Here is a 6300-nt window from a genome sequence, read left to right on the forward strand (position 1 = left end):
TATATGTTATGCAGCTATTTATATGGACGCTGTACGCTGCTATATTAGATGGTTTTCCGGCCTTTTGCAGGGCAGGTCAGGGGATTTGGAGGTCGCGGTGTCCCATTGATACACCTGGACATCGTAGAGGACTACATGCCCGAGCGTGTCTTACGACAGTTTGGGCATACACAGAGTATACCCCCTGACGTCCGTCATGAGCTCCGACACTATCAGCGGGATGATCGGGCTGCTGTTGATGATAATTTTCTGGCATTCATGGTTGTTGAGCTCCACTACAGGGAGAACAGGTTGGGCACTTTAGCGGTGGTCGGCCATTTGACTCCCATTAAGGATTACATGCGCTGGTATCATCAGATCACACGCTGATTGATCGGCAACCCAGCTTTGCGTCCCGCTAGGGATGTACGTAGGATACTCAACACTAGCGGGGCAGTACGAGGCATTGGTAAGTTTATCGTATTTAGATTTATTTAATTGCATTAATTGTTACGTTTTTAAAAATAACCTTTTTTTTTACTGTTGAACACAAATGCACCTGGTGGCCGTACAGCGATTACGCATCTTGGGGTTAGAGCATATGCCTTACCCCAGGCTTGCGGGGCTTGCGTCGGAGATGGTACGGATATTCGAGGATGGTATCCGGCAGGCAGGAGAGATTAAGCGCATGGAGGAGCCTGTTCCGGAGGCTAAGTATCAGGCAGCGCCAGGAGAAGGACCGGGTGCTCCAAGAGGAGGAGGTCGTGCTGGCAGAGGACGCTTTGCGCGTAGAGGACGCGGTGCTGCTGCTAGAGGACATGGTGGTGGAGGACACCATCTGGTAGATGAGGCAGATGAGGCCGATCCCATTCCAGAGGACGTTCCCGGTCTAGTCCATCCGCAGCCGTTCCAGGCTGGTGGCAGCTCACCTGGGGACTCACCTACGTTTACGCCGGCGCTCCTACTTGCTGAGATACCTGGGTCTTCATCACAGCCTAGCTAGAATGCATACATGGAGGAGTGTGATAATGTCAATTGGGCGGCGTTACGCGCTTCATTAGCTGATGAGCGGCCTGTGAGGAATTTAGAGGGAGCCAGAATTCTTGACTTCGATGAGTTTTTGATCCCGGTTAGTATTTAAAATACTTATTTATTCATTTAAATTACTTATTTTAAATATACATATGTAACTTATTATTTAGTAATATTTTATATTTTAGAATTCGGTGTCAGCGGGTCCACCAGAGCCATCCACTCAGGCGTTTTCTCATGGGCCTGCCGAGCCAGTGGTGTCTTCCCATGTGATTGTCCCACAGGTAAGCTTTTTATTAAAATTAGTTTTATTCAATATAAGGTCAATATTTAATATACATATTTGATTATTTAAAGTACTTATTTTAAATATGTATGTTACTTATTAATTCATTTTTTTTTCATATTTTAGGATTCAGCGCCAGTGGGTCCACAGGAGCGACCTATTCAGAAGCATTCTCATCAGCCTGCCGAGGCAGAGGTGTCTTCTCATGAGACTACCGAGGCGCAGGTAAGATTTTTACTTAAAGAAAATTTTATTAAATATAAGGTAAATATTTATTTAATTTTTATAACCTTTATTTGGACTTTGAACAGCATCTCGTCTAGGAGACTACCTCATATTCACCACCAGACCCATCTCAGGAGCCTACAGACCCATCTCAGGAGCCAACTAACGTTAATGTATTCAATATAAATAAGAAATGGTACTAATTATTATATACTTTTCAGGTTCATCCTTTAGCGCCTGCGGTGGCGACTCCCGACGAGGAAGAGATCGAGTTTCCAGACCCAGGTCAGCATAAGGTTCTTCCCGTGCTACCGGGACCAGATCCCAAGAAGAAGCACATTCTAGCCAAGGGCGCACGGGCAAGGGGAAGGAGATGATCATGACTTGGAGCGCCCAGTTATTAAGAGAAAAAAGGGCGATGGAGACGATGGCGAGGGCGGTGGGGATGGTATGATAGACCTAAGGATAGTCTCAGGCATACCACCTGTGGGCCCCATCCACGATAGTGTATATACATTAGTGTTGTATAGTTTATCGTAAATATTATATATTTTTTGCATATTTATAAATATTATCTTAGTCTCTACCAACTTGTTTATAGTTTCACATCCTAAATTGATAATAAAAAAAAGTGACACATTCGAAATAAAGTTAAGCATTAATTTAAAAATAACATGACACACTAAAAGATAAATAACATAAAACTAATGACTACAAGTCTTCAAACAAAAAAGGGCTTCGAGCACTTTTCAACGACTAAAATGACAATCCAAACTTTTGCGTATCCTTGATGTATTGAGCCTACCTTATTAATTGTACAAATATAAGTAGGGTTCTATATAAAATGTTGAAGTTCCGAGTCTCAAAGCATGATTAATATAATGCTAAACTACGTAAAAAAGAGTGAAAATTTAATAAAAGACTGTTTTTGGAAAAAGGTGGACTCCTATAGCGCAGTAGTCAGACAACGTTTGGTTTAGCGCAGTATTAAAGGTAGTTCTGTAACTTTTTTTTTTTTTTTTGAGGTATTTTAGTTCAAAATATTTTTTTTTGGGTCACTTTGGTTCCGGACTCCAGATTATCTGCATCTTGTCAAATGAAATGCCAATATTACCCATAAACAATTCAGTTTTAAAATGGGAAAAAGCAGGAAGTGTAACGGGCTAAACGCCCAATGCAGAAAGAGAAAGGTGAAGAAGATGAACAGAGTACTTGCCTGTGTATGCTACCGGAGGGTTGTGTTGCCCAGATTTTGGCCTTAACGAGCCCGCTGGACGTTTGCCGCCTTTCATTAATTAGTCTCTCCAAATCTCCGATCCGTAGCTGATTCTGATTCCGTTTGGGCAAAATTCCTGCCGTGCGATTATCAATCCATCATTGCCCGATCACCTACTCCGATTCCCGATTTCCGATCACTCAAGGATCTGTATGTTTATCTCTCCCATCATCCCCTCTTAATTGCTCAAGGTCGCAAGGTACGTAAAAATAAAATCGAGAAAAACAATCATTAGTTCAGCCGGTTATTTGTTTCGATTTTTTCATTCGGAATATTTTGTCCTCTTGTGGAGATTATTACCCTTGACCTTATTCATTCATGGAGAGTTGGAACTGACAATTATTTTAAAAAAAATGGTTTAGAGGGATAAAAGAATATTGAATTTGCAATGTGAATTCATTTGTTAAGTTTAATCCAATTAAGATGATTGTTCGCACATGATCTAGGCAGCGCTATAGTTCCGCTTATGGATTCGGCAAAATTCATTAAGTTTGGCTCTAATCCTATATTTATGTTAAAATTCGCTTAATATCTATAACTAATTTTCCAGAACTTAATAAGTTGACTTTTCTGGAATCAAGAACTCTTGGGCTTAAAATCCTAAATTTTGACTTCATATGATTTCTAAACGATGTTCATGCGAGTTTTTTTTTTTTTTTAAAAATAGTTTCAGAGGAATTAGAAGCTGCTTTCATTGTTGATACATTAAGAGAAGTATCGTCATTATACTTATAACTTAGTGTTACTTACTTACCATCCTACCAAAACGTAATGGTCAATACATTCAAGATGCTTGCATGGTTACAGTATGCCGTCTCAATTCATCCAAAAAAAAAAAAAAAACTGAATTTGTCAGCAGTCCCCTTGTTTTAGAGGACAGGAGTGAGGAGTCATGTAATCGAACATGTTCCTAAAAGAGTTGAATGTTTTAATGAGTATGCTTATCATTTTGTGTCAATTGTCAACCTGTAACCATAAAATTATGCTCATAACTCTTTACCATCTTCTAACAGTTTTTCTTGGCATATCTTTATTCTTTAAGATGTTTCTATAAACCAACATCTCTAGCTTGTTGTCATCTTGTTAAACTTTTACGGATTATAGGTACGTGTTTTCTGTAAGCTTGTCTCTTTCATCCGTCTGCTTACTATATATGCTTTTGTACAACAGATTTTCTCACTGGAAAAATGGACTGGAAAGATATGTTACTTCTTAGGTGCAAGGGATCTTAATATTGTATGGAGTGATACACCAGAATATTGGGAATGGACATCACTACCAGAGTCCAGGTCAGAGGCGAAGCCAGGATTCGAAGTTTGTGGGTTCGAGGTTCTAATTCTTTAAAGTTACTGGGTTCTTAATTAATAAGTTGTACATATTTGACAAAATTTTTAATACAAATATATGATTCGGACAAAAGCTACTGGGTTCGGCCGAACCCACCCGAAGGGCTGGCTCCGCCCCTGGTCCAGGTTCGCCATTTTTCAGCAGATATCTTATTAATAATTAGAGCCTTCTGCTTGAATAGAAGGCAAAATACAATGAGAGAGTTTGAGAAACAAAGGTTTCTTTTTTATTGCTGAAATTTCTGATTGAGAAACAAAGACTCCTACTGCCATTTTATAGGCTCACAATTAACAACTAAAGCTAAAATAAAGCAACAAACAAATAGTGAAAAACATGGGGAAACTGGTAAACATGGTCCACTACAATAAGTAGATAATTCATTGACTAAGTAAAAGATAAACCCCCTAATCACTACAAGACTGATAGAAATGGCAACAAAAATTTAATATTTGGCAACAACTTAGTTTTATTATTGGCAAATGAACTTTTTTGTTGCCAAAGAATTTAATTTTATTGTCATAGTATTGATTATTGTTGCAAAAAGTACTTTTGGTAACAAAAAAAAAGTTGTTCCATGTTGTTGCTATAACAGCCGTTGGGAAAAGTCTATGCAACAGAAAAAAACAATTGTGCAAAAAGTACTTTTTGCAATAATAATCAATCTATGACAGCAAAAATAATTTTATTGCCAAATATATTTTTTCTTGTAGTGAATCCTAGAAAACAGACACTAACTAATTTTCTGCAAATGAATTATTTTGAAGAATTAGTCAACACCTACCGCTTTCTTGAGATATACTCCTTCATCCAAATCTACGTGTCATTATTTGACTGAGCAAAAAAATGAAGCGTTTGAAAATTTGTGATGTAAAATAAGTCTTAGACATTTGTATGGTAATAGATAATTTCATTGAGTTTAAAAATTGAAGTTAAGTTGTATATGACAAGTGTTTCTTTCATTGAGTTTAAAAATTGAAGTTAAGTTGTATATGACAAGTGTTTCTTTCATTGAGTTTAAAAATTGAAGTTAAGTTGTATATGACCAGTGTTTTCTTAATGTGGCCAAAGTAGGTTTCCAGAGGTGGCTCAGCTCAAAGTTGTAGAGTGGCTTGAAATTTGGGGCACAATAACAGCTGGGATTCTGTCACCACTGACATCCTACACAGCTTACTTTGTTTACAAGTTTGAAGATGATTATGGTTTTAATATTCGACACATGGAGGTTTCGGTTGGAATTTCTGGTGTTGAATCCGAAAATGTGCAGGTTGCTTATTTGCATCCGGAACCTCAATATGTACCAGAGCGCTTATACGAAATTGACTCATATACTCCGCCCTCCCCTTATATGCCGTACGCAAGGATGGAGTCTGAATGGCGTTGGCCTGAAGATAGTGGTTCGGATGATGCACCACTTCCTAAACTTAGAGATGGTGGCTGGTTTGAATTAGAATTAGGTGAGTTTTTTACTGGAAATGAAGATGATTACATAGAGTTGAGGATGCAAGATGTGAAGACTAACTGTCGAAAGATAGGCCTTATTGTTGAGTGAATTGAGCTAAGGCCAAGAATTTCTTAACCAATTTACAGTTGTTCTTCAATTCATTTGGTTAAGTATTTAGTTTTTCCTTCTGAGTTTTTTTTTTTAAAAGTTTATTTTATTCTACAGACCTAATACTGCTGGAATGAATAGTATAAGTTTAGATTTTTCTTGTTGTTTAGAGGGCTTATTTGCCCAATGGGATAGGCTTTTACGTCGCTTCGATTTGTAATTGTTAGGTTTATACCCAAAATAATCCGTTGCAATTTCTTAATAAATCTTTGTTTAAAATGAAGAAAATTAGGCGGGATGCTTATTTTTTGGATTGCTTAGTATTTATCCATTGTTTAGTACGTAATAGGAAAATAATTACTTTTTAAAGTGGAAAAATATTTGGACACAAATACAGCGAAAACGGAAGAAGTCAAGTATATTATGACGGAGTTTGAAACTTTTACAAGTGAAAACTCTACCGTATTATCTTGGAATTTGAAAATTCCTTAAAAGTGAAATCTCCGAAACTTGAAAAGGTGATACTCTGGGTGCTAAATGGAAAAATTGTATAAAATGCATCCAAGGAGTCAGAGCCAAACAAATTAGTACTCCCTCTATCTCAAA

General features: G+C 37.7%; 1 pseudogene; it reads left to right on the forward strand.

The window, feature by feature from the left end:
• The first annotated feature begins 2434 nt into the window (after positions 1-2434).
• On the forward strand, positions 2435-5889 carry LOC132614692 (putative F-box protein PP2-B12; annotated as a pseudogene).
• The last annotated feature ends 411 nt before the right edge of the window (positions 5890-6300 follow it).

The sequence above is a fragment of the Lycium barbarum genome, chromosome 10 (assembly GCF_019175385.1).
Source record: "Lycium barbarum isolate Lr01 chromosome 10, ASM1917538v2, whole genome shotgun sequence".
In the NCBI taxonomy this organism is placed as follows: Eukaryota; Viridiplantae; Streptophyta; class Magnoliopsida; order Solanales; family Solanaceae; genus Lycium; species Lycium barbarum.